Source organism: Bos taurus, chromosome 1 (assembly GCF_002263795.3).
Source record: "Bos taurus isolate L1 Dominette 01449 registration number 42190680 breed Hereford chromosome 1, ARS-UCD2.0, whole genome shotgun sequence".
NCBI lineage: Eukaryota > Metazoa > Chordata > Mammalia > Artiodactyla > Bovidae > Bos > Bos taurus.
This window is the reverse complement of record NC_037328.1, coordinates 6,387,924-6,406,639: the sequence shown is the minus strand read 5'-3', so window position 1 is coordinate 6,406,639 and position 18,716 is coordinate 6,387,924. Positions and strand designations below refer to the sequence as shown.

The 18,716-nt window shown below is 40.4% G+C and overlaps 1 protein-coding gene and 1 long non-coding RNA gene across 14 annotated transcripts in view; one reads left to right on the top strand and one right to left on the bottom strand.

Annotated features, from left to right (window-relative positions):
• The window catches only part of GRIK1 (glutamate ionotropic receptor kainate type subunit 1), a 466,650-nt gene that overhangs the window by 171,160 nt on the left and 276,774 nt on the right, over positions 1-18,716 (bottom strand).
• On the top strand, positions 1,900-11,733 carry LOC132345450 (uncharacterized). 2 transcript variants are annotated; one of them, XR_009494759.1, is made up of 3 exons: positions 1,900-2,367; positions 7,143-7,299; positions 11,478-11,733. It is a non-coding gene; the product is annotated as an uncharacterized lncRNA (long non-coding RNA). The 2 variants fall into 2 exon arrangements; XR_009494758.1 differs by having other exon boundaries at positions 11,454-11,733.

The following is an 18,716-nucleotide window of genomic DNA, read 5'->3' as shown; positions in this document are numbered from 1 at the left end:
TATAGTGGCTTCCTGCCACAGTCCAGATGACCCACAATGGGAATAGCCCCTTCTTAAGATCAGAAACTCCTTGATGCTGGAATTTCCACAGTAGTTATAGCAATTACTTGTTTACTTGTCTATCTCCCCAAGAACATGGTGAGACCCTCAGGAGGATGGACTGAATCAATGTCCTCACAGAGACCAAAGTATCTTAAAATGTTTAACCTGCAATGATAGTTCAGCAGTCCCCAAACTTCTTGGCACCAGGGGCATGCTTCATGAAAGATAACTTTTCCACGGACCAAGGGTGGAAGTGGCGATGATCTGGGCATGATTCAAGTGTATTACATTTACCGTGCACTGTATTTCTACTATTGTTACATCAGCTCCACCTCAAATCCTCAGGCATCAGATCCTGAAGGTTGGGGACCACCTGGTTGAGAAAAGTTAATCATTGGCTAAGTCGCGAGCACCTTTAATCTGCAGGAGACAGGCTGGTAGGAAAGAACAAATACCTGTATCATAATCAGAAGTTCTGAAGTCTAAACCTTGGTCCACCTATTTTTTCTTTGAGAAAGATTTTTTAAGTACCAGGAAGAAAGTTTCTATAAAATAGCTCTTTCACTATGAATATTTCATTTAAAACTTATAACAATACAGGTAGGAGGTAGTATATTTGTGTTCATAAATGAAAACATGAACAAAGATATGACACATTTTGCCCAAATTATTCATAATCAGAAATCCTTGTCTTTAACAAACTCAATTCATTATAAATATAAATATATTTACGTCATGATATATGTCATCTCTAAATGAAGTTAATGATGCTGCCTTGCTTACATTGGGCTTCCCTTGGATGATTGCTCTGGAAAGGGAATAGTAAATGCAGTGAAAGTAATCTGAACACTCAATCATGCCTCATAAATGAGTATTATTATACATGAATAGGGCTTCCTTGGTGGCTCAGCTGGTAAAGAATCCACCTGCAATGCGGGAGACATGGGTTTGATCCCTGGTTGGGAAGATCCCTTGGAGAATAAAAAGGCTGCCCACTCCAGTATTCTGTCCTGGAGAATCCCATGGACCATATAGTCCATGGGGTCAGGTCACAAAGAGTTGGACACGACTGAGCGACTTTCATTTCACACATGGATAATGAGGATAAAGAAAGGACTCAGCACTTGTAGAACACCCCCTTCACTTCAAAATTGTTTATTGGTATAGAGTTGTATTTTACATAAAGCTGGCTATACCTGAGTTTAAGAGAATATTAAGTGATTTTGTTACGTGCTTAGGTGGTATGAGGGTACACTCTGTTTTGTCATTTTGGGGGCAATTTTCCTTCATTCCTTCACCAAGCAAGCATTATAAATGGTGTCATTAGCTCAATACCCCACCACTATCTCCTTTTTTCTTTAGTGCTAAGTTGCTTCAGTTGTTTCTTACTCTTTTTGACCCTACGAACTGTAGCCAGCCAGGGTCCTCTGTCCATGGGATTCTCCAGGCAAGACTACTGGAGTGGGTAGCCATTCCATTCTCCCGGGGATCTTCCCTACCCAGGGATCAAACCCGAGACTCTTATGTCTCCTGTACTGGCAGGTGGGTTCTTTATTACTACTGCCATTGGAGAAGCCCCAACCTTTTCTTCAGAGAAGATTGCAAATACCAAAAACCTATAGTGAAGTGAGATATATACAAGCCTGGGGAAGTACCAAGAAAGCAGAATATGATAGAAACAGGAAGAAGTTATTAAAAGGTGCCAGACCTCAAACAGAAGCAGACTCTTTCAGCATCAGCCAACTTCCTCTCTCCTCCCCAAAGCTGCAGATTTTACAAAATTGAATTTCAGTGTCTTTGATAGAAGGATTAGAGGGACACATACCTAAAGACATATGTGTTATTACTATTACTATTTTAAACTACTACTGTTATTTACTACTACTTCTGTTATTATTATTATTTTTAGATTTGTAGCTGTGAGCTTGTCAATGAGACCTTTCAAGTGTTTGGGGCTCTCCATATAGTCAACTTCTGGATGCCTGGGTTCCATGGTTTCCAGGGGAGGAACACCTAGCTTGTTCCTTCCTCTGTTTGTCTTCTGTGTTCTTTTCGCTCCTTTTGCTGCTCTGCCCCCCTTTCCCTTTGTCTTGAGGTCAATGCTTCTCTCTATTTTTATTATTTAAGCTGAGCTGAGCATGACTTCCCTTAAAAATTCAATGAGCCACAGAAGGGTTGGAGAAAGCAAAACTAAGAAAGTAGCTTAGGTTCAAGGGAGAGTTAAATGGCCCCTCTCACCCATGACCATTTTATTTTCTCTAAATCATCTCCGTCAAGTCAGTGCATAAGAGAAGAAAGCAGGCATTTGAGAGTTCCTCAGTGAAGGTAAGGAAACAAATGAAGATGAAAAACCAGCTTTCTTTCTTTTTTTTTTAACTGTAACTGCTGTGAAGCAGAGCATGGCGGATGGAGTGCAGGAGGGTGATAAACCTCAAAATCCATGTGCCTGGCTTTTCCATGTTCACTTTCATGACTTACAGTCACACCTCATATGTACCCAAAGTTAAGAAGTATTATTTGTATTTTTCACATACACTATTTTCTTTTTCTGTTTTTATTATGTGAATGACATAGAATTATTTTCCATTTTATTTTATGTGAATCAAACTGAGTACCGATTATCAATCATTCCTCATGGCCTGGGTATATGTGATATTGTGATTTGTGAGAAAAAGTTCATATTTGGTCTTTGACCTCATTTCTGGCACCAGACTCTTAAAACTTGAGATTTCTTAAGTGGGGAGAGCAATAAAGATGTCTTTTGTTGTATTAAAGAAGAGCTTTTTGAAAAATACCTAAGGATGGGAACTACTTCTTAGGAGAATCTGCCATATGACTAGAGGATCGAAACTTTCAGACTCATTCCCAAGCCCATTTCTGACCTCTGGGAAGGGGAGTGGGGCTGGAGATTGAGTTCAAAGTACAATGGCTAATGATTTAAATGATCAATACCTGTGTAATGGAGCCTCTATAAAAACTCAAAAAGATAGCACTTAGAGAGCTTCTTCGGAGAAGGCAATGGCACCCATTCCACTACTCTTGCCTGGAAAATCCCATGGACGGAGGAGCCTGATAGGCTGTAGTCCATGGGGTCGCTAAGAGTCGGACACGACTGAGCGACTTCACTTTCACTTTTCACTTTCCTGCATTGGAGAAGGAAATGGCAACCCACTCCAGTGTTCTTGCCTGGAGAATCCCAGGGACGGAGGAGCCTGGTGGGCTGCCGTCTATGGGATCACACAGAGTCGGACACAACTGAAGTGACTTAGCAGTAGCAGCAGTAGCAGAGAGCTTCTGGGTTGGTGAACATGGGGATTTGGAGAGAGTAGGGTACTGGGAGAGGTCATGGAGGCTCCATAATTTTTCCCTGTACCTTGTCTTATGCATCTCTGCCATCTGACTGTTACCCAGGTACATTCTTTTCAATAAGCCAGTAATCTAGTTAATGGGCTTCCCTGGTAGCTCAGATGATAATCTGCCTGCAGTGTGGGAGACCCTGCAGTATGGGAGAATCTGATTCTAATTCTTTCTCCAGATAGATGGTGTCAGGATTGAGTTGAATTTCAGGATACCCAGTTGGTATCAGCTTTCCTGGTGGCCGATAGTAAAGAATATATCTGCGATGCAGGAGACCAGGGTTCGATCTCTGGGTCAGGAAGATCCCCTGGAGAAGGGAATGGCAACCCACTCCAGTATTCTTGCCTGGAGAATCTCACGGACAGAGGAATCTGGCTACAGTTCATGTGGTTGCAAAAAGTCCAACACGACTGAGTGACTAAGCACACAGCACAGTGTATTGGAGATTTGCTTGGTAGTATGAGGAAATCCTTCCTCTTCCAACATACATGGTGGAATTAAAATCAGAACCCTCTTAATATGGTTAGGGATAAGTCTCTGTCTTATCACCAACAGGAAGTTTGGACAAGGGTCAAAGGTCATCATCAGTATATACCTCCCAGCTTCTTCCCAGCTCACCCATCATTTTCAGCCTGAGGTCATGACAAATGATAATTTAGAACGCATTGTCCAAACAATATGAAAAGGTCAGAATGTAGAAAAGGTCTTGGTTTTATTCCGAGTCAGGTTCTGACTTCGTTTGTGAATATTGGTGCCATTTAAAATGATAAAGGTGGGCTTCCCTCGTAGCTCAGGTGGGAAGGTGGTAAAGAGTCTGCTGGTAATGCAGGATACCCAGGTTTTATCCCTGGGTTGGGATGATAAAGGTAGCACATCAAATATTCTATACACAGCAAAATTCTTTGTGTTCTAGAAAACATTTTTTTCTTAATAAAGGTTGTTATTTAGGCTTTATTCATGAGGGTCTAAGGTCTTTGTGTCGGTTTTTACAATTATACTCTGCAGGAAAGAAGGATGTTGGTACAAACGAAGCTAATGTGAAAGACTCTGTCCCTTCTGCTCTGCATCTCTCACTTGAGGAAAGTTACCACACATGCTCACTTGACAAGGAGTATAAAAAGATAAAATGTGTGCACATATTCTAAAGTAGTTTTAAAACTCAAAAAAACTGTTTTTGGTATGGGGCAACTTGGGACATATGGGAGCAGGGCTGCTCAGGGAACTTTGAGAGTATAACCTCCTTGGGCAAAGCTGTAAAGTGGCCTGATCATCACAATGGGCCACTGAGTGCTCCATCAAGCCATGGGCTGATTTTTGCTACTGCAGTGGGTCCAAATGGCAGAACATTGAGCCAAAGAGGGTTATTCCCCAAGCTTGAGCTCTCTTGGACACCTTGATAGAGTTCAGACTTCTTTGGGATCCATCACCTGTTTCTTCTTTCTGATTTCTCCCTTCTGGGGTTGGAATAACTATTTCATGCCTGTCCCAACATTGCATTTTGTAAATAACTTGTTTGGTTTCACAAGTTCATAGCTGGAGGAGAATTTTGTCTTGGGGTAAATTCTGCCTGGAGCCTCACCCGATTCTGATTTAGATGAAGTTTAGATTAGATTTGGGCTTTAGAGTTAATGCTGGAATGCTGGGGCTGTTGGTATGAAACACATGCATTTTCATGTGAGAAGGACCTGAATTTTGAAAGAATCAATGCTAGAATGCTACAGACTGAATGTTTGTGATCCTCCAAATTCATATTTGAAGGCTTAATGTGACAATATTTGGAGGAGAGGACTTTGGGAAGTAATGAGATCAGAAGAGTGGAGCCCTAATGATGGAATAAGCATCTTTGTAAGAAGAAGAAAGAGCAGTCTCCATCATATGAGGCTAGGAGGAAAGATAACCATCTACAAGCCAGGAAACATGTTCTCACCAGACACCAGATCTGCTGTCATCATCACTTGGACTTGACAACTGCCAAACTGTGAGAGACAAATGTTTGCTGTTGAAGCCACCCCGTCTATGGTATTTATCATAGTAGCCCTTGCTGACTCAGATACACATCATCTTCATTTTTTAGCCCAAGAGTATTGAAATTGATGGAGAAGGCAATGGCACCCCACTCCAGTACTCTTGCTTGGAAAATCCCATGGACAGAGGAGCCTGGAAGGCTGCAGTCCATGGAGTCTCTGAAGGTCAGGCACGACTGAGCGACTTCACTTTCACTTTTCACTTTCATGCATTGGAGAAGGCAATGGCAACCCACTCCAGTGTTCTTGCCTGGAGAATCCCAGGGACGGGGGAGCCTGGTGGGCTGCTGTCTATGGGGTCGCACAGAGTCAGACACGACTGAAGTGACTTAGCAGCTTAGCATTGAAATTGAAGATGGACAATTTAACAGAAGTTACATCTATGCATGTACCATTCTCTTCCAATAGGATTCTGAATTCATAACATACTGATTCACAGTAAGCAAAGAAAAATTCAGTAGAAGTTGCAGTAAAACTTAGGTAGCAGGATTTTTCTCTCTACTGGGTAGACTCCTGCACCAAGGTCATGTTAAGATGTAGACAGTAGTGTTTTGTGATGATAGGGACACAGCTGGAAACCACAGATGGCTGCATCCTACACAGGGGGTAGGTTGCCTTCAGTGGGATGTGGTGATGGGGAGATGGAAACCTAGTCAGAACTCGTGGCTTGCACCACGTAGTTCCATCAAGACTTCCAAGAGAATTGTTCATAGTCACAAAGCCTACTGCTGTAGGATCAACAGCATAATACTGTAGGCAAAAGGCAGTGCTTTGAGAAGGCCAAGACCAAATTCTGCATTTTTACAAGAATATCTAAGGTAAATCCAAAACAACGGTTTCCAAACATTCTCTAGACCTTATTTCATATATAACCCCATAGAATTGTGTCAAGGAATGGGGTCCAGACATTTGTATATTAAAATGACCCAGCCTTGCTGTAGGTCCCATTGATTGAATATACTTTTAACATTTATTTTTACTTTGTTTCCAAGGATACTTAATAACCTGCTTCCTAATCTGCTTTCAAATCATTGCTTTCCCCTAAAGATCTTATTCTCTGACTTTATGGCTTCCAGGAGTGTAGCTCAGTTCAACACACATCTATTAAGTATATGTGTGCTTTCCCTGAAGAAAGCTGTTTTTAGTTATGACAAAAGAGAACTGGTCATTCCCTAGTTTTCTGTGGAGCAGGGAGGTATTCCAGCCAAGCCGGTGTAGGTACACAATGGTGGAAATGAAGGTCCTTGTCACAGGCACATATTTTACAGAGAAGCTGTTCTATTATTGCCCGTTGTTTCCACCCCAGCTCACTCTAGATGGAGCCTGTTCTGGATGATGAGTGGGCAGTATGAAATGCACACCATTCTTCCCAAAAGGAATTTAAGAAAAACAATACTCCATTGTTCCAGGAATCCATCTCATTGATGATGAGGGGAAAAAAAAACACACAAAAATAATAGCACTCCATCTTGTTCCTATAAAACAAATACATTGTTTTGATTCTACTTAACCTGATAATGGTGAATATATTCCCATAACAACCATTTCAGAGATGCAATAAAATTGCACCCCACATATATTTACTTGTTTGTGTTGTTGTTTTACTTCAACTGGTCATTGCTTTGTCATATCTGTAACTATTGAAGAAGTTATTCATTCGATGATTCATTCTCTCATTTGTTCATTTATTTATGAAATGCCCACCCTACTGTGAGCCAGACACTGTTCTAGGCAAATGGGATACAACTGTGAACAAAACAGACGAAAATTTGACTTTTGAGGTTTACATTCATCAACAAGAAGCCCACTGGCATGTCAATGTGAGAGACCAGGAAAGATCTCACTGAGGGGACAACTTCTGAGAATCCTGAAGGAGGTAAGGAAACTGCTTGGAAGGAATAGAATGTCCCACAGTGGGAATCACAGAGAGCCATATAGACAAAAACAGGACACTGGGTTTTAAATACTGAGTGAGATGGGAATCACGAGAAGATTTTGAGAAGAATAGTGATATGATATGACATATTTCAAGAGAATCACCCTGTGTGAATTTGTAACTTAATAAAAGAAACATATTCTTTGATCTTCTACATTCTCTGGCACAGAAAAGGTTCCTAAAGCCTTTAGAATTTCCCAAGTGGTGAGAGCAATCAATGTCTTTGTTATGTTAATGAAGTGACTTTGGAAACCACCTCTAAGGATGGGGGATGGTTGCCAGCAGAACCAACCAAGTGATTAGAGGGTTGGAACTTTCAGTACTACCCTCTGACTTCCCTGGAGGAAAGAGAGGTTAGAGGTAAATCAATCATCACTGGCCGGTGAGCTCATCAATCATGACTATATAATGAAGCCTGAAGGATGGGTGTCATAGAGGTTCCAGGTTGGTGACCACATCCATATAACAGGAAGGTGGTTTAGTCTGTGTTGTTTGTTTAGTTCCTAAGTCATGTCCAACTCTTTTCGACCCCATGGACTGCAGCATGCCAGGCCTCCCTGTCCATCAGGGGAAAGCTTTAAAATACACTTTAACACACTGGTAAACATAAGTAAGTATTTCTCTGAGCTCTGTGAGCTGCTCTAACAAGCAAATCCATGAGGGAAGAGGTCACGGGAACCTCTGCTTTGTAGCCAAGTTGAATGGAAGTTGTAGGTAGCCTGGGAACCTACCACTTGAGATTGGCATCTGAAGAGGCAGGGAAGTCTCGTGAGACTGAGTCCTTACCCCATGAGATCTAACATGATCTCCAGGTTTCATTGAGTTAAATTGTGGGACACCCAGTTGGCATCGCAGAGAATTGCTTGGTGTGGGAAAACCTCCACACACTGGATGACCAGAAATGCCAGAAGTGTTGTGAATGTGGCAGTAGTGTGAGATCAAAGGAGGTTGGATTTGTCTAACCCTCCTTGGTTTCTGTATTAAGAATGGACTGAAGGGAAGGGAGACAGGAGCAGAAGGGGATGACAGAGGATGAGATGGTTGAATGGGATCACCGACTCGATGGACATGAGTTTGAGCAAGCTCTGGGAGTTGGTGATGGACAGGGAAGCCTGATGTGCTACAGTCTATAGGGGTCACAAAGAGTCGGACATGACTAAGCAACTGAACTGAACTGAAGGGAAGAGAAGGGCAAGAACAGAAGCAGAGAGATCTACTCCTGGAGCAGGTGCTGTAATAGGTCATTTTAATAAGAGGCACTGAGAGGCAGGTGAGAGATGATAATGGTTGGTACAGGTACTGGGGCATGACAAAAAGTGGTTGAGTTCCAAATAAAAATTGAAGTTAGAGCTGGCAGGATTTGCTGATGACCCCTAAGTAGAGGTGTTTGACTTGGAGTGTAGTGATTTTGTGATCAAAATCACTATTACAAGCAGAGGTGTCAACCAGGAAGTCACAGTATGGGTCTGAACTTTATGGGAGAGGTCTGGACTGAAGCTAGAAATTTGGGAGTTACCACCAAAGGTGGTAATTAAAGTCACAAGACTGGTTAGCATTACCCAGGAGCAGGTGAGGACAGAGAACAGCAGAGAGAGGAGAGGTGCAGTCACAAGCCAAGGAATGCCTGCAGCCATCGGAAGCTGGAAGAGGCAAGAAACCTGATCATCCGTAGAGTAAGTGCAACCCTACTGACAGCTTGGTTTTGGACTTCTGGGCTCCAGAGCTGTGAGAGAACACATGCCTGTTGTTTTAAGCCAATCAGTTTGTGGTGATTTGTTATAGCAGCCACAGGAAACTAATACAGTATCCCCATTGTCTTGAGAGTTTTAATAGTGGCTGCTTTTAATTATCGTATTCTTTTCCTCTTTGTAAAATGTTATTCAGTACTTCAAATAATAGTCTCTAGGTTTCAAAAAAAATAAAAATACTCGATTTTGCAAAGAAGGCTACATAGATGTACCACACAAAAATCAGGTTTCTTTGTTTATTATATTTTCCTTGAACAAACAATAAACAGGGAAAGCAGGTTTTCCTTGAAGTCTGCCTATTGCCTCAACTAGCTGCTATGTGCCTGTTGTGATAAATTTCGAGGTCATCCAGGAAGGAAGGATAAAACTATTAGCTGACAATCAAGAAATGGAAAGCTTCAGTATTGTTGACTCCTGTTTTACATTCCTGCCAAATAATAGCCATTTCAGAAGCTATCAACAGAAAACAAGATGGAAATTTGATCTATTCCTTTGTTGATAGCTGCTCCTTAAATATACAATATTATATTGCCTCTCTTTATTGCCACATCTATAATTCTAGTTTATTACATCATAAGCAATTTACTATAGACCTATATTTACTGCACCTTTAATTTCAAGGCTACACATTTAAATTCTAAGATTCCCTTTGATAAATGCTCTCTTCCTATTCAGCTTAACCTCTTCTTGTTTACTTTTGGAGATCAAAATATTCTTGATGAAGGTTTCATGGCAGGTGAATTTGGAGGGGCAGCAAGTGTTTCTTGACCTAGTGGACAGTGAAAGGACAAGGGGTATCTGAATTTTTATTTTTCAAGAAGTCCTGCGTGAGGACAGAACTGTGCATAAGGATGAGGACAGACTCAGTGGTCTGGCTGTTGACCAAATCTGCTACAAGTGTCTTCACACCTCGGTGTCCTTTGAAAAGGGACAATGGGGTATAGTGTCCCCCCCCTTGAGATAGTGACCACACCCAAGCTGTCTCCTTGATGTCTCAGAGATAGCATGAATTCAGTAGGAGTGGCCTTTGAGGAAAAAGAAAATATGTCTATGGGGTGAGGAATTTCTTCAAAGGATAGCCAGTTCTGGGAAAGACTAGTTAAGAAAACGGTTATGCTTTATGAACAGTTTAGCAGATGCTGCCAGTATTTTTTCTTAATAAATTCCAATTGCACATAAAGAAAAAAAAGTACCCAAAGCCGAAAGTACTCTTATGCCAGTGATATTCAATATTCAATGTAATTCAATTCATCAAATTTTATTGGCAAGCTATTCATATCTAAGACTATGCTAGCTAGCCACAAAGATGAAAGTCTTTCCTGATTCTTCTTTGAGAGTTGAACTCTTCCCTCTCTTTTGATAACATATAATCTAGCTCATGGGGTTTCCCAGGCAGTGCTAGTGGTGAAGAACCTGCCTGCCAGTGCAAGAGATGTAAGAGATGCAGGTTCAATCCCTGGGTCGGAAAGATGCCCTGGAGGAGAGCACTGGCAACCCACTCCAGTATTCTTGGCTGGAGAATCCCATGGATTGAGAACCTGGCAGGCTACAGCCCATAGGGTTACAAAGAGTCAGATGTGACTGAAGTAACTTAACACACACACACACACACACACACACACACAATCTAGCTCATTTTTGAAGACTTCATTTTGGTGTAAAATTATAAGCTGATGTCTGTTTCTTAGGGGTAGGGACAGTCTTTGTTGATACTTGCCCTCTCTGCCAGGACTCAGTGCAATGATTTGAGCATAGTACATTGTCCCCAACAAAAGATCAATCAGTTGAATTGAGCCTCTTTTTGCTTTAACATCTTGCCTGATAAAGTGGTAAGTTGTGCCAAGACCAAGAGGCTTATGAGAGAGGAGGTGGTTGTTGAGGGAGTTAGATAAGCGTGACTTTCCCCATCGCTGCCTTTTTAGCAGTGATGGCTCACTCTCTCTCAACTATTACGGTCCATCGTCCCCAAGCACGTTCAGAGCTCTGATTCTCTCTGAACGCTCACTTTCTTCAGGCTGCCAGCACCACCGCATCCTGGAGGAATGGCTCATCTCCTATTCAGCTACTGCTTTCAGGCCAGAACCAGGAATATTGCCAAAGGATTCATGCCAAAGTTTTATTCTTATGAACGTCTGTGATCATTCTAACGTCTCTGGAGAGCAGTTACATTTTTAGCTTTCAACATCTCATTTAAATGCTGAAAAGGCTCAAATTTCATTTATCTACTTATTAACTAAATCGATAAAATATGCCAAGTTCATAACCTGTAGTTCCAGGGAAGCTGTGTTAGACATTTCATCATATTTTTCTAGTTTTCTTCCCCCTTTATTTCTGCTGTTCCTTAAGCTGAAATTTTGTCTTGCTGAGAAGGAAATATTGCTGTTAAAGATGAGAACGGATGTCTGAAGCCAGAACAAGTGGAAGCTCAAAGTTCTGACAGAGCAGTATTTACCAACGTGTGTGCACAGAAGTCACCCATGAGATGCTGCATACAAAGAGTTCAGTGGTCAAGTATATTTGGGAAGACAGCTGAATACCATCTCTTTTTGGAAATTCACACTGCATGATAACATATAAAATTCTTTGAGAAGCTCTATAGTAAAGAAACCAATTTGATTCTGTTTAATCCAGTGTCCTTCAAATTCATTTGATTACGGGTTGTGTTTTTTTTTTTTTTTTTGCAACTGGGACATGCAAACACATGTCCTGAGAAACATATTTTGAAAAATGTGATACAATGACCTTCTTTCTTTGGGACTAAAAATAATTTGCAGTCTTAAGTATTTTGCTTTTGTGCTCATTTTAATGAAAAGTTAAAAAATTATTGGTCAGAAATACAAACCTCTATGACACAGCTTTTGGAGAAATTACTATTGGATTTATACCAACAACTTTTATCTCTTTTTCCATTTACAAAAATAAGAAGAGGGTCTGTGTTTCTATGAAAAAAAGGCACCTTTTAATCAGTCATTTCAGATATGTTGTAGTCAGGATGCAAGTTCCTGACATTTAATGCAGATATTTAAAAATGCAAAGCCCTCTGCTACATTTTCTTTTTCTTTTTATTCTTTTCCATTAGGTTTTAATATCTCTGCATATTTATTTGAAACATTAATAAAGCCTTTTAATGAAACTTTTCATTCACTGATTTAGATGTTGTGCAAAATGGTATAACAGGCAATAATTATCATGTAGAACACCTGAAAAGGTTACAGAATCTCAAAATTAAACAACATATTTTCCTATAGCCCTCTTCCAGTAAAGAATTTCATGCTGAAATTCTGTATTTGTTATTGTTCAAGTTTCCCAGAATCTAGAAAGTACTTCTGTTGAACATACACTCCTAGATTGGCTCAGTCACATTCTCAGGTCTGACACTAAAAAAATGAACAGTTTTCCAAAGCAGAAAAATAATAATTTCAAGCTCTACCACTCAGAGAGTTAACAATATCAAGATTTAGGGGCATTTTCTTCCAATTTTTTCCCAATGTTTATATCTATACTAGAATTATGTTGCATATAAGATGTTGGGTTTTTGTGTTTTTCTCTTAATGACATTTTCTATGTTATTTAATATTTAGTAAAATAAAGTCTTAATATGTATAATATTTCATCTCAAAATACAAAGGTTTGTTTAGATAACTCTGTTGCTGGATGTGTATCTATTTCCAATTCTTGTTATCCCAAATGTTTCAATAGATATATTTTCATGAAAAATATTGTCTATTTATGTCTTCAATTATGTTCATTCTCAAAGATCTTGATGCATATTAATTACCTTCAAGAAAGCTTGCATCAATTTACATGCCTACATGAGTGTATAAAAGGGTGTATTTCTCTGGATCTCTAAGCATTGTAAATTTAAAAGAAAATCAATTCTCTAGGCAAAATCTTTGCAATTGATGGTTATTTAAATTCACACTTCATTGACTATTAATGAAGCTGAACATTTTCCCACAGTGTCCTATTGTATTTCATTGTAATTGTTTTTTCTTCCATTCTTAATTTCTGGGTTTTGTCCATTTTGAGAGGGGTATCCATACTTATCTTATACATTTATGCATTAAGGAAACAAATTATCTTCCCATAATTGTTTGATATTTTTTCCACTTTGCTATGATTTTTAATTTTATCTTTTTTCCTGATCATGAAAGTTTTACTTTTTTTTTTGGAATTTTATCTTTTTATAGTGAAGATATTTACTTATTTTCTTCTGGGAACTGTTCTCCACTCATGCTTCCATACCGTTTTGTGGTGAAGCAGCAGTGGCTGTTTTATGCTCTGGTGACAAGTGAGTATATGAAGAAATGCTAATCTCTTGCTGAACTTCCTAGGTGGCGCTAGTGGTAAAGAATCTGCCTGCCCATGCAGGAGATTAAGATGTGGGTTCGATACCTGGGTCAGGAAGATCCCCTGGAGAGAGCAATGGCAAACCACTCCAGTATTCTTGACTAGACAACTCCATGGACAAAAGAGCCTGGCCAGCTACAGTCCGTGTCCCAAAGAGTTGGACACGACTGAACTACTAATGCATAATGCATCTGTTGGACTTTCACGTGAGGGTCCATCTCTCTTCCCGTACTCAACCTACAAAACTGGAAGCTCAACAGTTGTCAACACACTCCCTGCCTTTCACCATATTGGTAGAGAAACGGAGAGAACACAAGCAGTGATTAGAACTGAAGGGGTTGTACAAAGGACAGCAGAGATTAAAAGTATCTTAATGGGGTTCAGGTCTCCGCTTCTAGTTGTTTCTGAGGCCCAGCCACACCCTTACCTTTGCACCTCCATATATTAATCCATGAGCTTCCCAGGTGGTGCTAGTGGTAAAGAACCTGTGTGCCAATGCAGGAGATAAGAGATGCGGGTTCAGTCCCTGGATGGGGAAGATCCCCTGGTGAAGGAAACGGCAATGCACTCCAGTATTCTTGCCTAGAGAATTCCATGGACAGAGGAGCCTGTCCAGCTACAGTCCATGGGGTTGCAGACTGAGCCACTGACAGATATTAATACATATAATAAATTCTCCTTTTCAACTTAAACTAATTTCTTGTGGGTTTTTATTAAATGCAACCAGAGTTGTAGCTGATATTTTATCTTTATGACATTTGTTTTATTGCTGTAACATTTAAAAAATTCTCTCTATTGTAATATCAGAGAAATATTGCCTACTATTCTTTTCTGTTGACTTTTAAATATTTAGTGTTCTAATGTCTTTAGAATGTATTTTGTGTATGGTGTGAGGTAAATTTTTTTTTTGGTAATATATGAAGACATTAATAAATATGCTATACTAAAAGAAATTCTAATTATTGTGGAATTTTAGACAAAGGAATATTAAATCTAGGTCAGGGGTTAAAATATGTTTCCTGAAACTTTTGGTTTGCTTATGAAGAAAGCATAGAATTTTGAGCGGTACAGAAACATAGTCAGAGCATTAGAAAAGACTTAAAATTTGGAAAATATTGGTCAATTTAGGACAATGTTCCTGGAAATAAGTTAAAATTTTCCCCTGCCTTTTTGTCTCCAGCTGTAGAGGTTTCAGGTATGGAAGTGAGAAATAGATTTAAGGGCCTAGATCTGATAGAGTGACTGATGAACTATGGAATGAGGTTCGTGACATAGTACAGGAGACAGGGATCAAGACCATCCCCAAGAAAAAAAAATGTAAAAAGGCAAAATGGCTGTCTGGGAAGGCCTTACAAATAGCTGTGAAAAGAAGAGAAGCAAAAAGCAAAGGAGAAAAGGAAAGATATAAGCATCTGAATGCAGAGTTTCAAAGAATAGCAAGAAGAGACAAGAAAGCCTTCCTCAGCGATCAGTGCAAAGAAATAGAGTAAAATGACAGAATGGGAAAGACTAGAGAGCTCTTCAAGAAAATTAGAGATACCAGGGAACATTTCATGCAAAGATGACCTCGATAAAGGACAGAAATTGTATGGACCTAACAGAAGCAGAAGATATTAAGAAGAGACGGCAAGAATACACAGAACTGCACAAAAAAGAACTTCACGACCCAGATAATCACGATGGTGTGATCACTGACCTAGAGCCAGACATCCTGGAATGGGGAGTCAAGTGGGCCTTAGGTAGGATAACAATGAGCAAAGCTAGTGGAGGTAATGGAATTCCAGTTGAGCTCTTTCAAATCCTGAAAGATGATGCTGTGTAAGTGCTGCACTCAATATGCCAGCAAATTTGGAAAACTCAGCAGTGGCCACAGGACTGGAAAAGGTCAGTTTTTATTCCGATCCCAAAGAAAGGCAATGCCAAAGAATGTTCAAACTACTGCACAATTGCACTCATCTCACATGCTAGTAAAGTAATGCTCAAAATTCTCCAAGCCAGGCTTCAGCAATATGTGAACCGTGAACTTCCTGATGTTCAAGCTGGTTTTAGAAAAGGCAGAGGAACCAGAGATCAAATTGCCAGCATCCCCTGGATCGTGGAAAAAGCAAGGGAGTTCCAGAAAAACATCTATTTCTGCTTTATTGACTATACCAAAGCCTTTGACTGTGTGGATCACAATAAACTGTGGAAAATTCTGAAAGAGATGGGAATACCAGACCACCTGACCTGCCTCTTGATAAACCAATATGCAGGTCAGGAAGCAACAGTTAGAACTGGACATGGAACAACAGACTGGTTCCAAATAGGAAAAGGAGTATGTCAAGGCTGTATATTATCACCACGCTTATTTAACTTCTTTGCAGAGTACATCATGAGAAACGCTGGGCTGGAAGAAGCACAAGCTGGAATCAAGATTGCTGGGAAAATATCAATAACCTCAGATATGCAGATGACACCACCCTTATGGCAGAAAGTGAAGAGGAACTCAAAAGCCTCTTGATGAAGCTGAAAGTGGAGAGTGAAAAAGTTGGCTTAAAGCTCAACATTCAGAAAATGAAGATCATGGCATTCGATCCCATCACTTTCTGGGAAATAGATGGGGAAACAGTGGAAACAGTGTCAGACTTTATTTCTTTGGGCTCCAAAATCACTGCAGATGGTGACTGCAGCCATGAAATTAAAAGACACTTACTCCTTGGAAAGAAGTTATGACCAACCTATATAGCATATTCAAAAGCAGAGACATTACTTTGCCAACAAAGGTCCATTTAGTCAAGGCTATGGTTTTTCCTGTGGTCATGTATGGAAGTGAGAGTTGGACTGTGAAGAAGGCTGAGCACCGAAGAATTGATGCTTCTGAACTATGGTGTTGGAGAAGACTCTTGAGAGTCCCTTGGCCTGCAAGGAGATCCAACCAGCCCATTCTTAAGGAGATCAGCCCTGGGATTTCTTTGGAGGGAATGATGCTGAAGCTGAAACTCCAGTACTTTGGCCACCTCATGCGAAGAGTTGACTCATTGGAAAAGACTCTGATGCTGGGAGGGATTGGGGGCAGGAGGAGAAAGGGACGACAGAGGATGAGATGGCTGGATGGCATCACTGACTCGATGGACATGAGTTGGGTGAACTCCTGGAGTTGGTGATGGACAGGGAGGCCTGGCTTGCTGCGATTCATGGGGTCTCGAAGAGTCGGACTCGACTGAGCGACTGAACTGAACTGAACTGATTCTGTTCTGCATTGATTTTAATCCCCCATTTGGAGCTACAAGCCTGAACTTTCTTGTGTAATCTAGGGTCTCTACAACTGTACAGTGCATTGCACAGACAAAGGTGGCCAGTGAATGCTTGCGAAATGGATGCATAATGGAATGTGAGTTTTAACTGGAAAGACAGGTAGTGGGGAGGTAGGCCAGGGATTCACTTACAGTGTTAACATGATCTAACTAGTGTTTTAAGCAGGTTATTATACAGTTATAGTTTTATAATATATATTTAGAGCACCTTTATGTTTTTCTCCATTATTTTTTTATGGCACAATTTGCTATGTACATACTTCTACCCAAAGTTGTCTTTGGTTTTTCGAAGTTGATCTCTTATCGTGAAAAAAGTGAAAGTGAAAGTGTTAGTTGCTCAGTTGTGTCCAATTCTTTGTGACTCCATGGACTATATGTAGCCTGCCAGGCTCTTCTGTCCATGAGATTCTCTAGGCAAGAATACTGAAGTAGGTTTCCATTCTCTTCTACAGAACTCCCATCATAAATCCAAACTATTAGCTAAAAGTAACAATTGATTCATTTCTGAAAATCAAATTCTGAAATCAAACAAGTGCATCTTATGTGAATCATCACAAATATGAACTAACCAGGAAGAATAATGAGAGAAGAAAAGTCAACGTGCGTTTGTAACTTGGAGGATGTTTCTGATTAGCAACTAGAATGACTAACCATCATGGTTTTCCTGGGTTGCAGAATTTTCAGTGTTAAGACCAGGATAGTATGTCACTCTAGATCATGAACTTCTTATTGCAAAATTCAGGTCACTCTGTAACTTGACTAACATAAGCATCTTTGACTTCACCAAAATTAGGTGAATATCTGTGGGGAGCACTGGGGAGTGTAATTCATGCCGTCTGAAAGCAACTTGATATTTAATTCTTCCAACTTTAGAAATTGGAGAGCATCTCAGCAATGTAATTGCAAGGGCTAGGAAAAGGACTAAAAAACCTCAGATATAAAAGTTAACTCTAGCTATAAATGCTTCTTATAGTTTTGATTCTAATTTCCACTGGGATTCTTTATAAATAAATCTCTTTATCCTTCAACTTTTTAACTTATCAAATGTGACTCATAACATGGAATGACAACAATGAGTTATTATAATGCTGAATGATCAAAAGCATTCTGTAAGCATCGTGCCAAGTTTCTTCTAAAGCCTAATCTTCTCTGAGGATGGAATTTGATTAGATATTTTACTATTTTCCTTAGAATTCAGAGTCCAGCTTTTCACAGGACAAGGGACAGTGAATTTGAATCTGCATTTGGATGAACTCAAATATTCTTGGGGCTTGAAGATCACTGATGACTCTGTCTCTCACAAGCATCCTCTGAATTTGGGTAGGAGTCCCTTCTCATTGCCATGTAACTGGACAGAATCCAGGAATACATGCCTGGGTGGAAACACTAGTTCATACTTGGGCACCGTGAGTGCATGATGAGTCACTTCAGTCATGTCCGACTCTGCGATACTTTGGACTGTAGCCCACCAGCCTCCTCTGTCCATGGGATTCTTCAGGCAAGAATACTGGAATGGATTTCCATGCCCTCCTCCAGGGGATGTTCCTGACCCAGGGATCGAACTTGTGTCTCTTATGTCTCCTGCACTGCAGGCGGGTTACCTGGGAAGCCACTGGATACCACATACTGAGCTGAAGTTGTACTCAATTTCATAGCACAGGAGGACTTTCTAGTAACTGCTGATGGGGGCCTGAGGAGTCAACAACGACCTGGTGAGGGCGAGCCTGGGGCCATCACAATCCACAGATGAAAGCTAGCTCCAGGGAAAAAGGAACGAAAGAGCCAGAGTTGGAACTAGGGCAACGGGAACACGAAAGAAGTCAGGAAAGGTAAACAACAGTTTAATTCAATATTTCAAACATCTAAAATTAATGAGAAAATTCTGTGATGAATAAAATATCTGAATTGCCAATAAAGTCAGACTCTTCCGCTCTCCTTGAAGTCTCACTCACTGGCCTCCGCCTGA